The 26,550-nt window shown below is 42.3% G+C and overlaps 2 long non-coding RNA genes across 2 annotated transcripts; one reads left to right on the top strand and one right to left on the bottom strand.

Moving 5' to 3' along the window:
• Positions 1 to 2,891: 2,891 nt before the first annotated feature.
• On the bottom strand, positions 2,892 to 5,074 carry LOC121747749. The gene is made up of 3 exons (XR_006039336.1): positions 4,983 to 5,074; positions 4,863 to 4,918; positions 2,892 to 3,095 (listed from the first exon to the last, which is right to left on the bottom strand). It is a non-coding gene; the product is annotated as an uncharacterized LOC121747749 (long non-coding RNA).
• On the top strand, positions 4,208 to 5,355 carry LOC121747750. The gene is made up of 2 exons (XR_006039337.1): positions 4,208 to 4,636; positions 5,188 to 5,355. It is a non-coding gene; the product is annotated as an uncharacterized LOC121747750 (long non-coding RNA).
• Positions 5,356 to 26,550: the final 21,195 nt, after the last annotated feature.

Here is a 26,550-nt window from a genome sequence, read left to right as displayed (position 1 = left end):
GCAAGTTGAATCCGAACATGAGGGAATAAGTGCTGAAGGAAGTATTGAAGCTGCTATCCCTAGGAATCATTTATTTCATACCCGGCAGTGAATGGGTTAGTCCAGTGCATATGGTACCAAAGAAGTCGGGAATACAGGTGGTCAAGAACGATAAAAATGAGTTGGTCCCCACTCGACTTGTTACTGGGTGGAGGATGTGTATTAACTGTAATGGTTTTGTATACTAGAAATCACCTTTCGAGTGATTGGATACTGTAAAACTCTAATGGTTATTTTCCAATAAATGCAACAGATTATTTTTTTCATAATGTTGTTATGTTTTACATTTAATGGTTGTTTATTGCATATTTAAATGTATGAGCAAACGTAACAAAGTCTAAGTCTTTGTTTTAGTAGACCGGTTGTGGGCGTCGTCCAATTTAAGGTAACACGGTCAGTTCTAAATAAAGAAAAATAAGAATTTCACAACCTAGATAGACCTAAACTACCTATCGCGAAAGGTTGCAATGTCAGTCCGATTATTTCTAAACCTTATTGAAATAAGATGACGTTGGTGTGGTATAGCACTGAATGGATCTAACAGCAAGACGAGTCTTTATGCTATCTACTGAAAGACGAGGTCTTGAGAATTAATTTCTTAATCAATGTACGTTAGCATTGAGCATACGATATTGAGTATCCACTACTTTGACTTACCAAAGGTGCGGGTTTTTCGTAACCCAACGATCCAGGTATATTGGGTAGTGGTGATCATTATCTAGAGGTGCTAGGATTGCTATTATGTTGAAACGTGCGCGAGGAGAGTCTCGTTTGATAACATCCACAAGAGGAGCTCGAAACGAGGTTTTATTATTCGGAACCTAGCTAGTTGGAGTTTGATTACTCTATGAATAATAAATAAGAATTTCTTGCTAAGTCCACTCTTGGAATTCGAAATATGCTAATTAATTAAGTCTATAGCAGACATTAATTAATTAATGGATGTTTCCATCTTAAGCGTGGGAAATAAATCAAATACAATTAAAGGAAACCCGGAATACTTGTAATTTCGGATTTGGAAGGCAGTGCAATATTACTTCTGTAGTGGCTGCTCGTAATATTCCAATATAAGCTTATATTAAATTGTGGGTTCAATTTAATTAGTAAAAAGCTAATTGGGTGAGGCCTGTTCCAGATTCTTCCTTAGATCCCTGACTGGGCCCAATATGTGACTTAAATAAATAGGAGAATAAAGGAGACAGAAAACACAACAATTAATTTGTCAAATTTTCGTCCCCCCTCTAAAGAGTGATTTTCGAAATTTGTGCTCTCCTCCGTGAGCTGAGTTCTGTCTTCCATTATTCGAGTCCTAGTACGTTGGTGAGATTTGCCCACACAAATATCAGCGTTTAGTCCGGGACACTAGTCAGAAGATCCGAGGTCTTGTATTGAAGATCTTCACGTGGAGACAGAGCAAGCCATCATCGATTCTTGATTGAATCAACGAGGTAAATTGGCTAATTCCGTAGTAAACATGTTTCAGGAATTTTATGTGCTAAAGCATGTTTTAATTCAAGTTATGAGCATGATACATGTGATAATTACGCGGATAGATTTTGTCTAAATAATCTGCTAAATAGATCAAATTCATGTGATCCGTTTTGTCCGCACGCTTCCGCTGCCAGCCCCTTCATTAACTACCGTAAGCTGAACGAGGCTACTAAGATGGATCACTTCCCGTTACCTTTCATTGACCAGATGTTGGAGAGGTTGGCGGGCAAGCAATATTTCTGTTTCCTGGACTGATATAGTGGGTATTTTCAAATCTATGTGGATCCCGAGGACCAGGAGAAGACAACTTTCATGTGTCCCTTTGGAACGTATGCTTACAAAAGGATGTCGTTCAGTCTGTGCAATGCGCCAGGCACTTTTCAGCGGTGTATGATGAGTATCTTCTCGGACCTACCGGAGGATTGCATCGAGATTTTTATGGACGACTTCACTGTGTACGGGAATTCATTTGACTCATGTTTGGCAAGTTTGGATATAGTGCTGAGGAGGTGTCAGGAAAAGCATTTGGTTTTGAATTTCGAAAAATGCCACTTTACGGTCCCTGAGGGAATTGTCCTAGGGCATGTGGTATCATAAAAAAGGAATATAGGTAAATCGAACAAAGGTTGAGGTGATCTCAAAACTACCTTACCCGACTAATCAGAAAGAAGTGAGAGGATTCCTAGGGCAAGCAGGATTTTATAGAAGTTTTATAAAGGATTTCGCAAGGATTGCTCAACCACTCACTCACTTGTTACATAACGATGTTGATTTTGTTTTTGATGAGGAGTGCAGGAAAGCTTTTCAGTTGTTGAAAGATAGATTAGTTTCTGCTCCCATTATCAGAGCACCAGATTGGAGTTTGCCATTTGAAATAATGTGTGACGCAAGTGACTACGCAGTGGGAGCGGTGCTAGGTCAAAGAGTGGATGGGAAAAGCTACGTGATTTCTTATGCGTCAAAAACGCTCAATCAGGCCTAGAAAAACTATGATACCAAGGAAAAGGAAATGTTGGTAGTCGTGTATTCCTTTGAAAAATTCCGACCATATTTGCTTGGGTCGAGGGTGATAGTCTTCACTGATCACGCTGCAATAAAGTACTTAATGGCGAAGAAGGAGTCTAAGCCAAGGTTAATCCGTTGGGTGTTACTTTTACAGGAATTTGACTGGGAAGTTAGAGACAAGAAGGGAGCAGAGAACAAGGTAGCCGACCACTTGTGTCACGACCGCCCTTTATGGTTAATAAATATGGGCGATCGTGATTAAGAGAATTTAATAAAAAGATGAAAAGGAATAGGGTTTTAATAACGAGCTTGACCAACAATTAATATTCAAATTAAACGACCAAATTTGACATAAATTAGTAAAATCCCAAATATTCAATATCCAAATAATTTACGTTGCAAGCCCAATAAACGATAAGTGAAAGAAATGTCACAGCGGAAACGACCAAGAGTAAGAGTGACGTCATGTGTGAAGACACAACGACACCCATAATTCAAAAAAAACAGTTCATTTACCAATTGACTTGCTCAACACCACCGTACTCTCGTCGCCGCTCAACCTGCACATAAGGAAAACACATGCAGGGCTGAGTACTATAAAAATACTCAATGGGCTCATGCCGAAAACAATTTCCATAAAAAGTAATTTATCATGCCATTCACAAGTAACCATCGGGGTTTAGCTTTAGAAATGCCCGTGGCACTCAAAATCATTTCCATTTCAAACATCGACTGATCAGTCATTTTCCCATAGACGTTCGCCATATCTGCCAATACATGACTTGGAATGTGGCCACAAACCAAGCCACTAGACCGGCCAGCTCGTACGCTAGCACGCGATCTACCATAGGTGTACACTAGTCCAAGTAGGGTTTGCGGCCCTACGAGGACCCGAATTCGATTTATATAACAATGGCGCATAGCCACATCAGATAGGCACGTTAAAAATCAAATCACGGCATGATAAATACAGTTTCATTTCCATCGATAAAATATTTAGGACGTTGTCCTTATTTAAAAGAAATCCCACCTCGACTGCTTAATTCACAAGCACTTTCTTCCCCTTGGTATCACGTTTCACTTGCGATGATTCACCTTTAACATTTAGATAATACATATATCAACATACTTTCCAATTAAATCAATAAAATGCATGCATCCTAAGCGAAGTAATTTATCTCGGTTTTCGGTTATTCGGTGGCCGCTTACACCCTTAATTCCTCCGTTAGCTCCTCGTATTTTTCTCCACGATATCGAAATAAAATTCCCAAAATCAATAAAAAGTAATTAAGTTATCGCAAGCATTTTCCCCTCGAACTATTTCTATTTCGGACTTATGTTATAATTATTCATTCGTTGAAATATTTCGGAATTAATTAAATAATTCCCCACAATTAATTTAATTATCAATTCAAAGATTTATTTAAAAAGTTCGCCCCAATTAATTATCGGCCCAAAACTTAATTATTTCATCACCTTATATCTCCAATTTAATTAAGAAGCTCCAACAATTTAAATGAGAGCCCAAAACATCCAATTTTTAATTATTGAGGCCCAACCTCTTTCTTTAAAAAAAACAAGCCCAATACCTAAATTAAAAGGGAGCCCAAACTTAAATAAATTACCCCAATTTAAAATTAGTGAGGCCCATTTCTAAAAAAAAGAGGCCCACTTATCCTCCTTCCTCCTTCACGCCCCAAACTTCTTCTCTCTCAACTCTCTAATTCTCCCTATCTCGACAGAAATTGAAGAAGTTCCCCCAAAATTCTCCGTCGTCGTCTCCATCTCTAATATTACTGCGCAACCATGGCAGCAATCGCCGATGATTCCACAGCCGGGAGATGGAAGGCACGGTTCCACCAGCCATGGCTGCTCCGCCTGAACAGCCGCTGCTGCTGCTCGTCGTTGGGATCCGCCGCCGTCGTTGCTGGGAGACGCGACGCCGCTGCTGTCTCGCCGGGAAGACGTTGGTGTCGCCGCTGCACAGAGCCGGGCTGCTGCCACCGTCGCCACTGATTTCTGCTGCCGTCGGTCGTCGGCTTCTCCGCCGATTCGTCAGCGGTCCCCGTCGGTCAGCTCCGATTCGCCCGAACACCCCAAGGTAAGTTCTTAACTTAATTTCAATTCTTTACAGGTTCGATCTTTAATTTGGTTGCTTCGATTACGTTTTATGTGAAGTTCTGCAATTACATTATCCTAAACTAAGAGAGAATTTGGTCGGCAACCGAAGCTACGGAGCAGTCTTCATGAACACTTGTTAAAGTATGGTAGAAACTCAATTATTGATAATGCGTTTAATCACGTTTAAAATTGGGTAGGAAGTATACCTTGAACAGATTTCGAACAACAGGTATCTCCCTCTCTCGAATTTGGTTCTCGATTTCTGCCGGAAAATTAAATAAGTTGGTTTCGAATCATGTGACATGGAGAAAAGTTTGTGAGATTACCTTGAAAGATTGAAGCTTGTTTTCCTGATGTAGAGAACGAATAGGAAAAAGAAACTGACTTGGAGTGAATGATATAGAGGGAGGGGTGGTTGGTTGATATGGAGAGATTTAGGGTGAGGGAGGAAACGGTTTTCATCGTGGATTGAGGGGAAATTTCGAAATTCTTTTTTTTTTAAATTGAATTTGTTTAATATTTTATTTGCAGATCACGGAGGAGGAATATCTCATCAGGGAGGAGGAAAATCTCTAAGAAATCTTTAATTAAATTGAATTATCGACTTGGTAACCAAGTCAACAGGAAGAGGATTTGATTTGTTTAATTCACGGTTCTTTGTATTTTAATTAAATTATGCAGCCCACATTTTATTTATCACGGACTGGATTCTTATATTATTTGATTTATCGGATCCAAAACGGAATCGAGTCCAATAGATATTCCTCACGGAAAGGAAATATTCAAATCCGCATTGTGATTTACTTCACAATGTCTAGCTCTAATAAATTATCAATCATTCACAAACATTTAATTTCACCCCACATCAATTATTCAAAGCAGCCACGTCACATATTCAACAAAGTTGACCCAGTCAAAATTCCAACTCAAAATTAGGTCATGAAAAGTATCCAACAACAGTTCCACTCGACAAATAAATCCCCGGACTTCGTGACATTAAAAGCATTAAATGCAAGTACTTTAGGGTTCGAAAATTAGGGTTCCAAAAAGTGGGGCGTTACATCCTACCACCCTTAACAGAAATTTCGTCCCGAAATTTGCTACCCTCAAGTAAAGAGTTCTGGGTACAATTCCATCATTTTATCCTCATTCTCCATGTGGCTTCTTCATGCCCATGATTTTCCCATAGCGCTTTCACACAAGCAACAGGTTTATTCCTCACATTCTGGATCTTTCGGTCTAAAATGGATTGGGGTCTCTCCTCATAGCTCAAGTCTGGATTCAACGCGACTTCCTCAAAACGGATCACGTGCTTTGGGTCGAACATGTATTTTCGTAACTGCGATACATGGAAAACGTTGTGTACATTTCCAAGGTTTGGTGGTAGCGCCAATCGATATGCAACGGGGCCCACTCCTTCGAGAATTTCGTAAGGCCCAATAAATCGCGGCTTCAATTTGCCCTTGACGCCAAATCGTGTTATCCCTTTTGACGGGGATACTTTCAGGAAAACTTTATCGCCAGCTTGAAATTGCAAGTCGGTTCGTCAAACATCCGCGTATGATTTCTGTCTGTCTTGAGCTTCTTTTATCCTCTCACGAATTTGTCGAACGATTCCCACCATCTCTTCAACTGCATCAGGTCCGTGTATTCTTCTCTCGCCAACTTCATCCCAGTAGAGCGGCGATCTACACTTTCTTCCATATAATGCCTCATACGGCGCGATGTTTATCGTTGCTTGGAAGCTATTGTTGTAGGCGAACTCGATCAGTGGTAGTGCTGCCTCCCAACTTCCTCCTCGGTCGAGTACCACGGCTCTCAACATATCCTCGAGAGTTTGGATCGTTCTTTCGGATTGTCCATCGGTTTGCGGGTGAAACGCTGTACTGAAATTCAATTTGGTTCCGAGCTCTTTCTGTAGACTCATCCAAAATCTTGAGGTGAATTTTGGGTCACGGTCGGACGTGATAGTCACTGGGACTCCATGCAATCGAACTATCTCCCTTATGTAGATTTGAGCCAGTTTGTTGGACCCATAGCTTACAAGAATCGGAATGAAGTGCGCGCTCTTAGTGAGTCGGTCTATAATTACCCAAATGGCGGTGTTCCCTCTCAGAGTCCTTGGCAATCCCGTCACAAAATCCATGGTGATATGCTCCCATTTCCATTCAGGAATCTCTAGTGGTTGCAACTTCCCATACGGTCGTTGATGTAGAATCTTCACTTGCTGGCAGAATAGGCATCTTTCGACAAATGATGCTATGTCCCTCTTCATACCATTCCACCAAAAGGATTTCTTCAAATCTTGATACATTTTCGTACTTCCTGGGTGGGCGGTGTAAGGAGTTTCATGCGCTTCACTCATAACCTCGTTTTTGAGCTCCGCGCTATCCGGCATGCATAAGCTTCCTTCAAAGGTAAGGGCATTGTCGCCTTCCTCACTAAAATTCCCAGATTCACCGGTTCGCACCTCTACACGAATCTCCTCCAACTTTGCATCCATTCGTTGTGCTGCAATAATTCTCGACCTCAGATCCGGTTCAACGGCTAAAGTGGCGATCCGTGCTTCCACTGTTTCAGGTGCTCTTACCACTTCCAAACACATCTTGCTGAACTCGCGAATCAGGCTTCCTTCCTTGATGATAAAAGTAGCCAGTTGGGAATGATCCTTCCGGCTCAAAGCATCCGCCACTACATTTGCTTTGCCGGGGTGATAATTGATGCCACAATCGTAGTCCTTCACCAACTCGAGTCATCTTCTTTGCCGCATATTCAAATCTTTCTGCTCGAAGAAATACTTCAGGCTTTTGTGGTCTGTAAAGATCTCACATCGAACTCCGTAGAGACGATGTCTCCAAATCTTTAAGGCGTGAACTACCGCTGCTAACTCCAAGTCGTGGGTTGGATAGTTCAACTCGTGTGGCTTCAATTGTCGGGATGCATAAGCAATCACCTTGTTGTTTTGCATCAATACACATCCGAGTCCCACCTTTGAAGCATCTGTGTACACTACGTAGTTCACTCCAGGCTCTGGCACAGCTAGAATCGGTGCACTAGTTAGTTTTTCCTTCAATAGTTGAAAACTTGCCTCACACTCGGGGGTCCAATTGACTTCCACCCCCTTCTTGAGTTGTTGAGTCATGGGTCTCGCTATCTTGGAGAACCCTTCAATAAACCTTCGGTAGTGTCCTGCCAAGCCTAGGAAACTCCGAATCTCGTTTGGTGTTGTAGGTGCTTTCCACCATTGTACCGCCTCAACCTTAGCAGGATCCACCCAAATTCCTTCTGTCGTCACGATATGACCAAGGAAATTTACTTCCTTAAGCCAAAATTCACACTTGCTGAATTTAGCATACAATTTCTCACTCCTTAATGTCTCCAAGGTAATTCGCAGGTGCTCTTCGTGTTCCTTCTCATTCCTCGAGTAAACGAGTACATCATCTATGAATACCAAAATGAATTTATCCAAGTATGGGTGGAATACTCGGTTCATCAAATCCATGAATACGGCAGGTGCATTCGTCAGTCCAAACGGCATTACCACAAACTCATAGTGACCATATCGTGTGCGAAAAGCAGTCTTCGGTATGTCCTCTCTTCGGACCCTCAATTGATGGTATCTGGACCTCAAGTCCATCTTTGAGAACACACCGGTTCCCCGAAGTTGATCGAATAAGTCATCTATTCTCGGCAGTGGATATTTGTTCTTGAGAGTCATCTTGTTCAATTCTCTATAATCGATGCACATTCTCATCGATCCATCTTTCTTCTTCACAAAAAGCACCGGCGCGCCCCACGGTGAAACACTGGGTCTAATAAAACCCAAGTCCATGAGCTCTTGTAGTTGTATCTTGAGTTCTTCCAACTCTTTAGGCGCCATTCGGTATGGGGCCTTGGACACCGGTGCCGACCCTGGCTCTAGGTCGATTGTAAACTCCAATTGTCGATCTGGCGGTGGTCCAGGCAACACTTCAGGAAAGACGTCTGGAAATTCTCGTACCACCGCGACATCCTCCACTTTCCTTTCCTCATTCTCATCTCCTTGTAGATAGACCAGATATGCAGAACGCCATTTTCTCAACATCTTTGTGGCTTGAAGTGCGGAGATGATAGATGTGCTTCTGTTCATCGTGATCCCATGGTACACGATTGGTTCCTTTCCAGGGGCTTGTAATGTTATTTGCCTCTCCTTACATCGGATCGTAGCAAAATTCGCAGTCAATCAATCCATTCCCAATATTACATCGACATCCTTCCGGGCCATAACTTGTAAGTCGTGCGCGACTAGCCTAAGTTCTCCCATAACAATTTCTATGTTCGAGCATGTTCGAGAAATCTCTACTACCTCTCCCACTGGTGAGGTCACCATCATCTTATGTTCAGATTTATAAGCAGGCAAATTTAATGTGTCCACACATAGTTCTGATATGAATGAATGCGACGCGCCCGTATCAAACAACACAACGATAGATGTATCCCCATACCTGCCAAGTTTCCGCTCTCGTGACTCCCTTGTTCAATCTTGGGTTGTCTATCACTCAGCGCATATGCTTTAGCCTGGGAGGGAAGTCTCGGACGGTGAGGTTGTTGTTGTCGCGGAGGTTGATCATGATTCATCCTTGGTTTCGCCGGTGGTGCTCTCGACTACTAATGGAATCCTTGATTGTTCTGCCTTGACCCCATCCCCACATTCTTGATCGGACACTATCTAGGGAAGTGGCCATTTCCCCCACAGTTAAAGCACTTGGTAGTGTTCTGTATTCTACACTGTCCGAAATGGTACTTGAAGCACACAATGCATTGTAGTGATCTGGGTCGGAAGTCACCCCTCTGGTTAGAGAAATTTTATCTGCCGCGTACTATGGTCGGTTTTGGGTGGGCTGGTACCTCTTGTTTTCATAGTGGGTCCTATTCTCATCCCACTTTCTCTTCTCTCGAGAATAATGTGGTGGAGGTAGTGTCAGTGTAGTATTCTCCGTCACCCTCTCCTTGGGCACAGCTGCCTCAACATCTAGCGCGAGAGCCAACGCCTCCGCATATGTAAGCCTCCCATGACTGGCTAATGCCATCTTTATCTCATGCCTTAGACCTTCACGGAACTTATCGGCCTTGTTCAGGTGCATACTGGGTCATATTCCATCACCGACATGCGTCCTTGGGTTAAGTTGTAAAACTCAGCCGCTTTTTCCTTTCGGTAACTTTTTTTTTTTGGGATATACTTCTTGTATAACTCCGCCTCAATGACCTCCCATGTCATTGTATCCACTTGCTCAGTGGTCATGGTCCTTTGCTTGTCCCACCAAAAGTCGGCCGAATCCGTGAGTTGGTAGGTTACACAAATCGAACGCTTTTCCTTGGTGCACCTGAAGAATTTGTAGATGCTCCCCAATGCGCGTATCTAAGTCTCGGCCTTTGTTGGCTCTCCTATCCTATCGAAGATAGGAAGATATTGGTTTAGCAGAACTATTCAATATGCCATTCTGGCTTAGGTGGAGGAGGTGATGGTGATGGTGCTTGCACGCGTTTCTCCTTTCGATTGTTTCCCATTTTAGTTGAATTAATTTCGCCACTTGCTGGACGATTTCCTCTCATTGATGACCTTCATTCGTATCTCTTATTCTATCAGGGTGTTCGTACTTTCATTCCAATACTGTCGTACAGTGATGATCTTAAATACACTGACTCACAACTTTCTGTTGTTATCCATATATCCCTCGATCAACCACTTACATAAATTTATGAGCCGCAAAACGTGATCATTTGATGTGCACGGCTTCTCTCAGCTTTTTGTTTCTCAAGACCTAATGTCTGGTGTGGTATAACGTTCGATTCTTTGGCTGCTTGCTACAACTAAGCATAGATGCGAAAACATTCGACTCCTCATGTTGTTGGTGTATCATGTTGTATGTGTCTCTTGAAACTTATTCCTCATATTGTGTTTGCAGAGATCGAGTCATTGTCTTTCTTGAGAGTCTTGTATCAAGAATTTAGAAATCTATTTAACATTCTTACTTGGATCAGAACGGGTTTCAACATGAGGAGCACTATTGAAAATGCCCTTAAGAATGGCTCTGAAAATGACTCAAGAGGAACAAAAATGAGTCTCTACTTTCATTAAAAAGGAAACAGTGATGCATCACTTGCAAATTGCAGGTCAATCAAAGGTTTTAAATGCACGAAAAGAATACCATTGTCAAGGAGCTTCATAGAAAAAATTTATGAGAATCCAAGTAAGTACTGTCAATTAAATTCATCCATTCTAGCTACAAAGGTAGCACTCCGTCATTTCCCGAAGATAATAGATGCATTCTCGACAACTCTAGATTCGAAGTCAAGATTCTTGGTGTCGTTACAACAATTAACTGTCCTTGAAGATCACACCTTAATATTGTTTCTGGCACGCCATAGCGGTCATTCTCATTAAAACATGGTAATAACCCTCCCGGCCTTAACGTGTCATAAGTGTTGTCATATTTGTAACGCGTCGTCGCATTAACATGTTATGCACGATTGCATTCACTTTATTTGATTGCATGCACAAAATCTCGTTGTTGTAAGGATTCGTCACCTAACATTTCTTCTTGTCTTGATCTCGTTAGAAACTTCCTTTCGTTTTGTTCTTATCATCCAGGGAAGACAATAGGCAATTACAATAATCCGTCTAGTTCGAAGTACATGTGTCCGTTTGTCCCATCACTCAGGAAAGTGATATTGTAGTTATCAGTTTACAACTGTGTTCGAGCACGTTCGGCCTAGCATACTTCTTAGGCACTCTATGTTTTCCAGACATAGTTCATAGTCTCATACTTATACGTATATTCAATCATTGCTTAATTCAAGCTTCATATGGATTCTACATTTGCAACGAAGTTCAAAATTCCACATTTCACCTTCATAATGATTCTATACGATACCTCGTACTTCATCAATCATGAATTATCATCACATAAAACGTCATTCATATATTGCGCAGTCAAACATGTTTGTCCATATAAGCCATTTGGCATTCCATAGCATTTCATCCAGCGTATATTAATATTTAAAATAGTAACTCAATCAATCCATCGTTCATTGAATCATATTTCATAAATCATACAGTTCATGGATATCTGTATCACAATCACAAAATTGCAACTATGCACTCGTCATGCTTTGCATTCATAGTTTCGAAATCATGCAATTTCGACCACATAGGCATAAAATAAATTACCGCTCAAGTAATCAACATGTATGTCCTTCAAGTAAAATTCGCAGTTCAAACATGTATTAACAAGTCTCCGCCTCAAGCATGCGATTCATATTCACACTTCAATATCCATCACATTCAACGCATTCAATCACATACTCCCATAGTGTCTCACATCTCATATGACCACAACATTTTCCAAAAGCCATAATATTTACTTTAAATTTCCAATAGGCCCAAAATTGCCATTTTCCAATGAACCGTTTTTTTTCCATTGAATTTCAAAATTTTCAGTAATTCATTTCAAAAGTCGCCAAAATATTCTTACCTCTTCTTTCGTGGTTGGGCGTGACGAGTTGTGGTGTTGAGCCTTCGACGTTTAACACTTTAGCCAATTAGTACAAGGATAGATTTTGACTCAAAAGACTCTTGGGTCCAGAGCGGAAAGAAACTGAGACTCTGATACCAAACTGTCAAGACCGCCCTTTAGGGTTAATAAATATGGGCCATCGTGATTAAGAGAATTTAATAAAAAAGACGAAAAGGACTAGGGTTTTAATAACGAGCTTGACCAACAATTAATATTCAAATTAAACGACCAAGAATTTGACATAAATTAGTAAAATCCCAAATATTCAATATCCAAATAATTTAGGTTGCAAGCCCAATAAACGATAAGTGAAAGAAATGTCACAGCGGAAACGACCAAGAGTAAGAGTGATGTCATGTGTGAAGACACAACGACACCCATAATTCAAAAACAACAGTTCATTTACCAATTGACTTGCTCAACACCACCGTACTCTCGTCGCCGCTCAACCTGCACATAAGGAAAACACATGCAGGGCTGAGTACTATAAAAATACTCAATGGGCTCATGCCGAAAACAATTTCCATAAAAAGTAATTTATCATGCCATTCACAAGTAACCATCGGGGTTTAGCTTTAGAAATGCCCGAGGCACTCAAAATCATTTCTATTTCAAACATCGACTGATCAGTCATTTTCCCATAGACGTTCGCCATATCTGCCAATACATGACTTGGAATGTGGCCACAAACCAAGCTACTAGACCGGCCAGCTCGTACGCTAGCACGCGATCTACCATAGGTGTACACTAGTCCAAGTAGGGTTTGCGGCCCTACGAGGACCCGAATTCGATTTATATAACAATGGCGCATAGCCACATCAGATAGGCACGTTAAAAATCAAATCACGGCATGATAAATACAGTTTCATTTCCATCGATAAAATATTTAGGACGTTGTCCTTATTTAAAAGAAATCCCACCTCGACTGCTTAATTCACAAGCAATTTCTTCCCCTTGGTATCACGTTTCACTTGCGATGATTCACCTTTAACATTTAGATAATACATATATCAACATACTTTCCAATTAAATCAATAAAATGCATGCATCCTAAGCGAAGTTATTTATCTCGGTTTTCGGTTATTCGGCGGCCGCTTACACCCTTAATTCCTCCGTTAGCTCCTCGTATTTTTCTCCACGATATCGAAATAAAATTCCCAAAATCAATAAAAAGTAATTAAGTTATCGCAAGCATTTTCCCCTCGAACTATTTCTATTTCGGACTTATGTTATAATTATTCATTCGTTGAAATATTCCGGAATTAATTAAATAATTCCCCACAATTAATTTAATTATCAATTCAAAGATTTATTTAAAAAGTTCGCCCAATTAATTATCGGCCCAAAACTTAATTATTTCATCACCTTATATCTCCAATTTAATTAAGAAGCTCCAACAATTTAAATGAGAGCCCAAAACATCCAATTTTTTATTATTGAGGCCCAACCTCTTTCTTTAAAAAAAAACAAGCCCAATACCTAAATTAAAAGGGAGCCCAAACTTAAATAAATTACCCCAATTTAAAATTAGTGAGGCCCATTTCTAAAAAAAAGAGGCCCACTTATCCTCCTCCCTCCTTCACGCCCCAAACTTCTTCTCTCTCAACTCTCTAATTCTCTCTATCTCGACAGAAATTGAAGAAGTTCCCCCAAAATTCTCCGTCGCCGTCTCCATCTCTAATATTACTGCGTAACCATGGCAGCAATCGCCGATGATTCCACAGCCGGGAGATGGAAGGCGCGGTTCCACCAGCCATGGCTGCTCCGCCTGAACCGCCGCTGCTGCTGCTCGTCGCTGGGATCCGCCGCCGTCGTTGCTGGGAGACGCGACGCCGCTGCTGTCTCGCCGGGAAGACGTTGCTGTCGCCGCTGCACAGAGCCGGGCTGCTGCCACCGTCGCCACTGATTTCTGCTGCCGTCGGTCGTCGGCTTCTCCGCCGATTCGTCAGCGGTCCCTGTCGGTCAGCTCCGATTCGCCCGAACACCCCAAGGTAAGTTCTTAACTTAATTTCAATTCTTTACAGGTTCGATCTTTAATTTGGTTGCTTCGATTACGTTTTATGTGAAGTTCTGCAATTACATTATCCTAAACTAAGAGAGAATTTGGTCGGCAACCGAAGCTACGGAGCAATCTTCATGAACACTTGTTAAAGTATGGTAGAAACTCAATTATTGATAATGCGTTTAATCACGTTTAAAATTGGGTAGGAAGTATACCTTGAACAGATTTCGATAGAACAACAGGTATCTCCCTCTCTCGAATTTGGTTCTCGATTTCTGCCGGAAAATTAAATGAGTTGGTTTCGAATCATGTGACATGGAGAGAAGTTTGTGAGATTACCTTGAAAGATTGAAGCTTGTTTTCCTGAAGTAGAGAACGAATAGGAGAAAGAAACTGACTTGGAGTGAATGATATAGAGGGAGGGGTGGTTGGTTGATATGGAGAGATTTAGGGTGAGGGAGGAAACGGTTTTCATCGTGGATTGAGGGGAAATTTCGAAATTCTTTTTTTTTAATTGAATTTGTTTAATATTTTATTTGCAGATCACGGAGGAGGAATATCTCATCAGGGAGGAGGAAAATCTCCGAGAAATCTTTAATTAAATTGAATTATCGACTTGGTGACCAAGTCAACAGGAAGAGGATTTGATTTGTTTAATTCACGGTTCTTTGTATTTTAATTAAATTATGCAGCCCACAATTTATTTATCACGGACTGGATTCTTATATTATTTGATTTATCGGATCCAACACGGAATCGAGTCCAATAGATATTCCTCACGGAAAGGAATTATTCAAATCCGCATTGTGATTTACTTCACAATGTCTAGCTCTAATAAATTATCAATCATTCACAAACATTTAATTTCACCCCACATCAATTATTCAAAGCAGCCACGTCACATATTCAACAAAGTTGACCTAGTCAAAATTCCAACTCAAAATTAGGTCACGAAAAGTATCCAACAACAGTTCCACTCGACAAATAAATCCCCGGACTTCGCGACATTAAAAGCATTAAATGCAAGTACTTTAGGGTTCGAAAATTAGGGTTCCAAAAAGTGGGGCGTTACAACTTGAGTCGTATTTTTCAAGGTGAGACCGACGAAGCTATGTCTGATGCATTTCCAGAAGAGCATCTGTACTATGTAGGGATATTTCCTAGACCTATCAGTTGGGAAAAGATCATGGCGTTAACAGGTCCAGGAGATTCTGAGAAGGGAAAATGTCATCTGAACGATGAGCCATGGTTCGCAGACCTGGCAAATTTCTTGATCACTGGAGAGGTGCCCAGTTCGCAGGAAATCTCCCGGGCCCAGAGGATGAAGCTCAAAAGCGAAGCCAAGTATTATTTCTGGGACGACCCATATTTGTGGAGAATGGGAGCTGACCAAGTGATCCGGAGGTGTATCCCGGAGTGGGAACAGAGGGATGTGCTGAATCATTGCCATGCCCTAGCTTGTGGAGGTCACTTTGGACCTAGGAAAACTGCAAGGAAGGTGTTAGATAGCGGGTTTTACTGGCCTACATTGCACAAGGATGCTTTTGGGTTTTGTCTGAACTGTGAGAGGTGTCAACAGGCGGGGGGAATCTCCAGGAAAGACAAAATGCCGCAAGTTCCAGTGATTGTTTGTGAGATCTTCGATGTCTGGGGAATGGACTTCATGGGTCCATTTCCGTCTTCATACGGAAATACGTACATACTTGTGGCAGTTGATTATGTTTCGAAATGGATAGAGGCCAAGGCGACCACATCTTGTGAAGCTAATGAGGTAGCGAAATTTCTTAGAGCCAACATCTTTAACAGGTACGGAGTGCCCAGAGCGATAATATCTGATAATGGGATGCATTTCCGTAACCGGGCTATTGAAGCTCTAATGAGAAAGTACGGAGTGCACCACCGCCTTTCCACACCGTACCATCCTCAATCAAATGGGCAAGCGGAGATCTCCAACAGGGAGATAAAGGCGATATTGGAGAAGACGGTTAATCCATCTAGGAAGGACTGGAGTAAGAGGCTTGGAGATGCACTATGGGCTTACAGGACAGCATACAAGACGTCTATTGGGATGTCACCCTACAGGCTTGTGTTTGGCAAAATGTGCCACTTGCCCGTGAGAGTAGAACACCGAGCATATTGGGCGGTCAAGGATATCAACATGCGACCCCAGTCCTGCGAAGAAGAACGAAAATTGCAGCTACAGGAGTTGGAGGAGCTGAGGCTGGAGTCATATGAATCGGCAATGTGGTACAAAGAAAAGACGAGACTCTGGCATGACAAGAATCTCCGGACCAAGGAACTACAAGTTGGGCAGAAAGTTCTCCTGTTCCAATCCCGGCTCAAGTTAATGTCTGGTAAGCTGAAGTCTAAATGGATTGGACCATACACTATTGTGAGTCTTCGTGCAAATGGAGCAGTAGAGATCCAGGGAAGTGCTTCAAACTCTTCTCCTTTTCTTGTCAATGGTCATAGGGTGAAGGTATTTAGGGATAACTCGGAGATGTGTGTAGTGGACGAAGTGCCGCTACGTGCACTCCCTAATATCGCCTAACTGGCCTGGGAAGGAAGAGTTCTCAGTGAATTCCTCGGTCAGGTGACTAGGAAGGTTTTTTTATAAATATATCTTGACCTAGGGAATCTTCAGAGCACTTGAAAATAAAATTTGTATCCTTGACCTGGGAGTCTGGCGTTTCATTTTTAGTTTGATGTTTTTTCAAAGTATGGTATTGCAGAGATATTCACATGGGGCAGGGAATAGAGGATTAAAATTTTGGAGGGAGTCAGCGTCGGTTCGAATTACAAAAGGTAACTTTATGGGGAGGCGTACGGTTGCTAGCGTCACACCTGCAACAGCCTGCAAACCGTCCTCTCCCATACCCACAGGCTATAACCGTGCTGTAGCCTTTATTTTCCATATCATATCTCACTCTCTCTCTACAAAAATTCCCCAAATTTCTCTCTCAAATCCTATATTTTCTCTAACCCTAATCGGAGAAATTTTCTTCCGAGTTCTTGTAACAATTCTACAGAATCTGCCATGGAGAACACAAAGAACACAGGAAGCATTTTAGGATCCGGCGATTCTAACGCAGCGGCGTTCATGGCCGACCTATTGCAAAAGCTTGGGGGCCGGAAGAAGCGATGAAAGCATTCGCTATGTTCACCACCATGATGGAACAGACCGCACAGGCCGTTTCAACATCTGCCGCACCACCACCACCAAAATTTCAGGGGCTTCACCACCCCAACCAGAGGCCGTTCATACCGTCGCAGAAACAACCACCGCAGACATACGAGGAGAGGTGGCAGATCTGGCAGCGCGGTTGGAACTGTTGGCTGTAAGCGAACCAAGGTTAGATTCGTTCGTTGAGGGGGAAACCCCTGTTTGTCTGATAAAGAAGCTGTTGTCTCTGAGGGGGTGAACCCTATTATAGCTGCTATGGATTTTGTTGGGAAAGATTAGGTACATCTGTGAGTGTGGGTCTGTCTGCTGTTTTGCCTGTTAGTATTACTGAGGGGGAAACCCCTGTTGCTGAGAAATTCGAAGAGGGGGAAACCCCTGGTGTTTGTGTGAGTGTTTCGGAGGGCGACGAAGCCCTAATTTCCGAGAAGACTGTGGAGGGGAAAACCCTGGAAGTTTTTGGGGGCAGTAAGGCCCATGTTTCTGAGAATGTAAGTGAGGGGAAGACCCCTGAAAAAGCTATGGGTACTAAGGCCCTGGATGAGGAAGAGTTGGTTGGGGTAGAAACCCCTATCTACATCACGGGGGCAACCCCTTTGTTGAATGAGGAGGGAGAAGCCTTCATTTCTGAAAATGTACAGGAGCCCGCCGGCGACGTGATGAATTTGTTGGTAGATATGATCGATGTTCCAGAGGGGACTGTTTCACCGATAAGTGCAAGGGAAGTAAGGAGGCAAGCTCGTCGGAGCTTGATTGATGAGATTGACGAATCCATCCAGCAAACGGAGGAAGGATCGCTGGGTCTAGCAACCGCAGCCCCCGAGCAGGAAAACTCTCCCAGACCTAGCAGTGGAGAGAAAGAAGAGGAGGAAAGCCACCACGCGACCGAGAGAAAGAGGAAAGGAAAACAAATTGCTCCTTCCTCGACCAAGAAAGCAAAAGGAAAGTCCGTTGAACCCTCTCTTCCTCCACCTGCTAAGGTACCATACGCTGCTGGAACCGAAAGCCCTGCTAGGTCCAGTAATTCCGACGAGGAACAAGAAGAGGAGCTCAACTTCGAGCCTATAGAAATCTGGATCACCAAGGATCTGATGGACGCTGTGAGGAAGTTCACTGACCCAAAACGTGCCGCGACGTACAAAGAGAAGAGCGTCGTGGGAAAGTATGCTAAGTCCGGGAAGATGTATGACCCAGAGGAGCTCAAGGAGATTGCGTCCAACAACAAATTTCGGGAGTACATAGAGGCAATCGGATTTGACTGGCTGCTCAAGCACGGCACCTTCGAGGTTCCGATCACCTTGGCACGAGAATTCTTTTCGACCTTCCGGTTTAAGTCCACCACTGACTTGGATGCTGACTCCATTAACTTTCGCCTCTTCAATGAAGAGCACGTGATGAGCATCAGAGAGTGGACTCTCCGGATGGGTTTGCTGACACGTACACAGGACGACGAAGGTTTATAGAATGAGAGAATGGTAGGACCGCCTAAGTCCACACCCGGTTTCAAGCCACAGAGTGCTTGGGAGTTTGTTACCCACCCAAGGGTGGGTCAGTTTAAGACCAGCTTTTCGAAAGCCGACCACATCGAGAACAGAATCCTGCGATTTGTCCAGACATTTATTAGCTATAATCTGATGGGCACCGCCAACAACGCCTTGACAACCCCCGACCTTTATTTTACTTGGTGTATGGCCAAGGGGGTCCGTGTTCATCTAGGCTATTGGCTTGCCCAGGCTTGCCACCAGGTAACTGCCAACCCTTCCAGGCATTTATACACATGTCATCTCCTAGGGGCTTAATTGCAGCGCAACGTGATCTTGAAAGTCCATAAAGCCTGCCGAGGAGTGGAGATGTGCCTACCCCTGGAAGTTTTCAATATGGATTATTTCTTCAACAAGGGGCTCCTATATACGCATGGAAAGAAGGTATGTTTATACGAGGTTGGCGGGTCAGAAGTTCCGATGAAGCAGGAAACGGCGAGTGTGGAGGCAGGTGCTAAGATAGGAGTTGAAGAAATGAGACAGGAGGTGGGATGGATGCGATCCGAAATTAAGATGGTTCTGGAGGGTATTGTGACCCTACGGGGTATTAAAAAGGACATTGTCGAGGTAGAGAAAATAAGGAAGGAGGTAACTGAAGTCAGAATGGAAGTCGGGCGAGTCAGGGAGGAAATCGTGGCCCTCAAGGGGCGCATTAATGATCTTGTGGCCACATCGTCTAAGCACACTGAGAGGATAGCGGAGGGCGTCTCGCTAATGATGATGATGGCAAAGTGGTTTCGTGAGAGATTCCCTGATGCACCAAAGTCACTTTCTGGACCTGGTAGCGGTTCCAAATCACCGGGTCCAGGAAGTGTAGCTATTCCGAAACCCCCACAGGCATCGAAGCCCTTGACTACCCCATCCTCCACTAGACTGTTGATCGTGAAGAAGACAGTCCCCAGACCGAGTGAGACAGAGAAAGAGACGCCGGAATCTCCGGCAAAGAAGAAAGCCAAGGTGACCCAACCGTCCGCCCCGCCCAAGTCTGGCTCCCGTGGGGGCCGACCCCTAATTGATTCCCCCCCCCAAACTAAGTAACTTTTACTTTTCATCTTTTAATTTTTTTCATTTTTTGTTTGCGTTTATCTGTGCCAGCATGCTCTGTTCCGTATATACGTGTTGCAACTTCCCACACTTAGCCCACTCCGTGGTCTAAGTGTGAGACGGGGTTGTTCTTTTTTTGCATGTTTTGGTTTTGTTTGTTATGATTTCTCCCACTTAGCCCGGTGTACGGTCTAAGTGTGAGAAGTTTGTTGTTTGTTTGTTTTGTGTTGTTTGGTCTGTGTAGTGTTGTTCTTACTTCCCTATTTCCCCCCTTCACTAGGATAGCTTGGGGACAAGCTTGAGTGAAGCGGGAGGGGAGGAGTAAGTGCAGTTTTTGTTTTTGTTAGTTTTTGTTTTTATATTTTTTTAATAAGAGTCTTAGAGTCTCTAAGTTTTTGTGTTTGTGTGTTGCATGAGCTAGTGGATATAATAAGGCAAAGAATTCCCTTAGTGAGAGCGATTGAAGAAAGGATACACGTCAACTTTGATGTCTTTTTCCTTAATAAACTAAAAGCGGTCTGAATGAAGTAAGGACGATAGAAAATGGCTTAGATAACTTAGCTGTGCAGCCCTACTATAAAAGCGAGTTATAAGCCTAAACACTTTGAGCTAACATGGAAAAATGGGCTGCCACTTGATGCTTACGGAGTAGAGTCTAAAGGAGAAAAAAATGGGTTATGGAGGAATAAGCTGGACGAAGTCCAGAACTTGTGGTATAAGCTGGACGAAGTCCAGGAAAAGGAGGTATAAGCTGGACGAAGTCCAGGGGAGGAATAAAATAACAAATCTGAGGTATAAGCTGGACAAAGTCCAGGGAAAAAAAGGGGAAAAAGAAGATTAATTACCCAAGGGCAGGAAGTGATAATTACCTGACCCAGGAATGAAAAAAAATATATAGAAAAATCGGGAGTTGATAGAAAGGAGAAAACTCTCATAACCCGACGCATCAATGGTGTAACTTTAACTTTGGAGCGTTTCGATCCTAACATCCCTGAATGAGTGATCGAGCGAACCTAACCGCTGGGAAATCAATAGGCTATCTTGACGAACTGACGGACCGTTTAGGTAGAAGAAGGAATGGGAGGATTTGAAGACTGTAGACGATCGGAGAAAACTTAAGCTTGTGGGGACAGTCTCCTAAAAGTTGAAACTAGTTCATGCTTGTCTGTTGTTTCTTTTTGTGTGTTGTCTTCTTTTATGAGTTTGTAGTTGTCTAGGTCGAGGAGTCTGTTTTGTGTTAGTGTCTTGTTTGTAGAGTCGTTCTTGGGGACTGTGCGTTAAAATTCGCCTTATTCTTTTTCTTGTCTTTCATGCTTGAGGACAAGCATGGTTTAAGTGTGAGCAGTTTGATAAGGCTAATTTCATGCATAGGTCTAGGGGATAAATTTGTGAATTTGCTCGGTCTAACACATGTTTTAAGCCAGGTGTATAGAAGAAATTCGCCAGGTCCAGGAAAAGAAGGAGGCAATCACACGCCCGAGGAAACTGGCGAATAAGTGAACATTGTGAAAGAAATTGCAAGACGGAGTAAATCTCAGAACTGAAGGGTAGAATGGATATTTCTACGAAGGTTCTAGAAGATTATGTCCGTGTCTATAAAAGGATGGTTGCATGCATTCTGGAGGGATCTTCTCGGTGGAGACCTCACTAACAGTCGGCAGCTAGTTCACTTTTCTATACACTTAGGTTTTTAGAGGGAAATTCAGGGGGTTCTGCGCTGGGGTTCACTTTCGGCTTTCTCGTTTCAAGTTGGGTTGTAACACCGTCCTGTTGAGGGCGAAGAAACAAGTTCCCATTTACTTTTCTCGCATTTTGTGGTTTCCACCGAGCTTCGCTATTCGAAGCTTGGCATTTTGTTTTATCGACTATTTCTGTGTTTTATGCAAGTTTAATTTTCTGTTATGTCGATGTTTGATTTTGCTGTTGTGATTTTCTGGAGTTTTGAGCTAGCTTGCTTGTTTTGGATGTGTTTCGCAAATTTATTGAATCTGTGCAGAGTAATGGCTGAATCAGAGTGATCGGAGTTTGTTGGTGAATGAATCGGAGGTCTGAATTTGGTTTTGTAGTTTTGATTGTGGAAACGTTTAAATTTGATGTTGATCGGAGTAGATCTGTTAGATCGGAAGTTCTGGAGTGGAATCTAGTTGTTGTTGGTTTTGGATTGCTTGGATCCGGAGTGGATTAAGCGTTCGACGTGAGATCTGAGCAGAGTTGGTTTATTTTAATGCCTAGTCTTCGTGTTTTCATTTCGCTTCGTCTAGTATATGTAGATCTGAGTTATTTCCGGTTAGTCGTAAGTTTCCGACGACCAAACTTTTACATTCTGTTTGAATCTGGGTATGTGCTCTGTTTCCTTCATTTTCGTGTTTAATCCCATTGAAGAAATGCATGTTGTGTTAGTTAAATGCTCAGTTAGTTATTTGCAGCTTTTCTGCCGTTCTTGCTATTTCGGGTCATGGTCCCCACTATTAGTTGTTTCCTAGGTAGTCGTTTACACGGTCTAGTAAGTGAATTTAATATACCGAAGTCTTGATGATGTTTGATCTCAGCATGTTTACAGTTTTCTAGGTCTAGTGTTTACATTTCCTGCCTAGGTCTAGTAGTAGTAATACCTCAACCCTGTTTGCGTGGCAGCAGCCGCTTTTGTCAAGAGTCTCTAAATGCTTTCTTACGTGTCCATCTTCGTGGGATCGACCCCTGCTTCTCTATACTAAATCATAGTATTCGGGTCGAGGGATCTTTGAAGGGGAGTTAGTGTGTCCAACGACAGAGCATTTCATGTTCTATTGAGTTCCTAGACCAAGTGATCTAGTGGATTCATAGGACCTGGCATCTCGACCTAGCACATCGCATTTTCACCACACACACAAACCACGCACTTCAATGAAGTTAGTTTGTATTATGATTGTAGATATGTATCAGCACGTGAAGCTGCTTGGAGAATTTTCGGGTTTAAGATTCAATACAAGGGTCCTTCTGTTGAACGATTGAGTTTTCATCTTCCTAATGAATAGCATGTTATTTTTTATGAAGTCGATTCTTTGGATAACGTCTTGAATCGTATGACGAATCATGAGAGTAAGTTCTTAGGTTGGATGGAGGCAAATAAAGTATATTCTGAAGGGAGAAAATTGACATATGGTGAGTTTCCAACCAAGTTTGTGTGGAAGAAGGATCATTGGCAACCTAGAAAATAACGTTATTCGGTTGGGACATTGTTTTATGTTGCTCGCGGATCTGGTGATATGTATTACTTGAGATGTTTGTTAAATGTCGTTAAGTGAGCTACATGCTATGAGGATATTAGATTTTTTTATGGTGTTCAGCATGATACATTTAGAGATGCGTGCTTCGCTTTAGGATTGTTGGATGACGATAAGGAGTATACTGATGGAATTGTTGAGGCTTATTTTTTGTCATCTGCCCATTCACTGAGATTGCTATTTGTAAGTTTGTTGTCATCGGAATCTGTATGTCGACCGAATGTTGTATGGCAAAAGTGTTGGACACATTTATCTGATGATGTTGTTAATTATCAAAGATAATTAAGGAATCGACTAGGTATTTTTGAACTGAAATATTTTTGTTGTATTTATTAAAAAAAATTATAAACAAAAAATTACATACATATTTTTCCTACTCCAGATTTGGTGCTAAGCGATGATGAAATTCAGAATTTTATGTTGGATGACATTGAGAAATTATTAATGAACGTTGGTAAAAGTTTGCGTGACTACCATGGTGTTAGGTTTAGTATACTGAAAAGCATGTTTCGAGCAAATTCGCACGAATAGGAATCTTGCTTGTATACGGAAAAACTCTACAATCCACTTTTGACCCGATTCAGTATTATTCGAGCATTTCGCACGAATAGAATCAGTATATTATTACATTGTGTTTGCTTGTGCGTTTATAAGATGTTTTATAAACATTCAAATGCATAAGAAGTAAACAAAGCCTAAGTCTTTTGCTTAGTAGACTGGTTGTGGACGTCGTCCACTTTAAGGTAACTACAGTCGGTTCTATGCAATGCTTTGCAAAAGAAAAAGAAGAATTTCACAACCTAGATAGGCTTTGGCTACCTATCGTGAAAGGTTGCAATGTCAGTCCGATTATTTCTAAACCTTATTGAAATAAGATGACGTTGGTGTGGTATAGCACTGAATGGATCTAACAGCAAGACGTGTCTTTATACTATCTACTGAAAGACGAGGTCTTGATAAATATCTATTTCTTAATCAATGTACGTTAGCATTGAGCATACGATATTGAGTATCTACTACTTTGACTTGCCAAAGGTGCGGGTTTTTCGTCACCCAACGATCCAGGTATATTGGGTACTGGTGATCATTATCTAGCGGTGCTAGAATTGCTATTATGTTTAATCGTGCGCGAGGAGAGTCTCGTTTGATAATGTCCTCAAGAGGAGCTTGAACAAGGTTTTATTATTCGGAAACTGGCCAGTTGGAGTTTTATTACTCTATGAATAATAAATAAGTGTTTCTTGCTAAGTCCACTCTTGGAATTAATAAGATGTTAATTAATTAAGTCCATAGCAGACTTTAATTAATTAATGGACATTTATATCTTAAGCGCGGGAAATAAATAATAAACAAAATGAAAACCCGGATTACTTGTAATTTTGGATTTGGATGGGGAGGTCAATATTACGTCTGTAGTGGCTGCTCGTAATATTCCAATATAAGCTTATATTAAATTGTGGGTTCAATTTAATTAGTAAAAAGCTAATTGGGGGAGCCCATACCCAAAACCTTCCATAGATCCCTGACTGTGCCCAATATGAACTTAATATAAATAGGAGAATAAAAGAGACAGAAAACACAATTTTTTAGTGGAAAAAATTTCGCCCACTCTAATTATTAAGAGAGGGACGATTTTTTAGTGAAAATTCTCCTCCATGAGTTTTTCAGCTCTCCTCCGTGAGAAAGTTTTGTCTTCTTTATTCGAGTCCTAGTGTTTCGATAAGATCAGCCCACCCTGATGTCGGAATACAGTTCAGGACACCAGTCAGAAGATCTGTGGTATAGTATTGAAGATCATCGTGGAGAAAGTGCAAGCAATCGACGATTCTTTGGAGAATCAACGAGGTAAATTGGTTAACTCCGTAGTATGCATGTTTTAGGATTTATTTGTTCTAAAGCATGTATGTAATTCAAGTTATAAGCATGATACATGTGATAATTCGGCGAATAGATTTTGTCTAAATAATCTGCTAAATAGATCCGTATTATGTGATCCGCTTGTTTGCACGCTTCCGCTACCAACCCCTACAATTGGTATCAGAGCCAGTCTTTGGCTCTGATTATTTGGATTTAAATTTCACGAAATTCATGTATGCATGCGTTAATTGATTGCGAAGCATGTTCTTGGTGTTTTGTTTAATATTTATGCATGATGAACTCAAGAACTATCGAATCAAGGAACTTGAATTTTTCGATCGTACGAGACGTGCGATCCGTCGGCGTTCGCGCCGAGGCGGATGGCGCCACGCGCGATTGAAATAGGGATGTCGAGACAGTGGGAGCAGGGGAGCTACGATCACGGGACGACGCTCAGACGAGTGAGGGCTCGTGCGCGCCGCCGGCCGAGACCGCACGCCCCAGACGAACCCGCGTCGAGATCGACACGGAGGCTGGCACGGTGCGGCGGTTCGACCAAGAACTGGCCGAGACACCGAGGCGCTAAGAGCCCAAACCCTAGGCGGAAGGCCGAGACGAAGCTCCAAGCCACTGGTCGAGACATGCGCGCCGACTGGCGCGACGTGTGCCGCATGAGTGGGAGCATCGTGGCTCGGGAGAGCCGAGACGGCGACAAGCTGATGGCCGAGAGGAGCTGCGCCACCGCGCAAGCTCCTGGCCGAGAGCACGAGTCGCCCGACGAGCCAGATAGGCCGAGACGGGTAGCGAGGCGCTGGCCGAGAGCCAGCGCCATCCGTCGAGACGCCTGGCTAGATACGTCGGCACCCGATGGTCGAGACGGCCGAGAGCATCTGCGCCTTGTGCGCGACGCTGGCCGCACGGAGGCGACGGGCTGGCCGAGGAACCGAGCCACCCGACGCGTCACCTGGCAGAGACACTGGCGCGCCCCCTGCGCGTTGGTGCCGAGACGCTGGGTGCGTTGTGATCCGACGACGAACTCGTCGGACTTTCGTCGTTCATCGTTCGTGCGAACCTCGTACGATGAGATAACGATGGAGGATTATTTTAATGATTATTTAATTATTTTATTAAAAGATATCATTAAAATATTATTATTTAAGGGAAATAAAATCTTTTTGGAAGATTTGCCTAGATTTTAGGAAATAAATAATATTATTTTATTCCTAGATGATATGGATGAGAATAATTTAATAGTTTCCTAATATTCATCTAGATTCAAGATAAATATGGTGATAAGATTTGAATATATCTTTTGTGAATTATATATATTATATGAGATTTGATTTAATATCAAATCATGGATTAATTAGATTCTTTCCTTATTTATTGGATTTATATGGATTTTATTCCTGGATAAAATCCTAGTTATATTTGGAAAATAATAATCTAA

This window comes from Salvia splendens, chromosome 9, assembly GCF_004379255.2.
Source record: "Salvia splendens isolate huo1 chromosome 9, SspV2, whole genome shotgun sequence".
Classification (NCBI taxonomy): Eukaryota; Viridiplantae; Streptophyta; class Magnoliopsida; order Lamiales; family Lamiaceae; genus Salvia; species Salvia splendens.
This window is presented reverse-complemented; position numbering and strand designations above follow the sequence as displayed.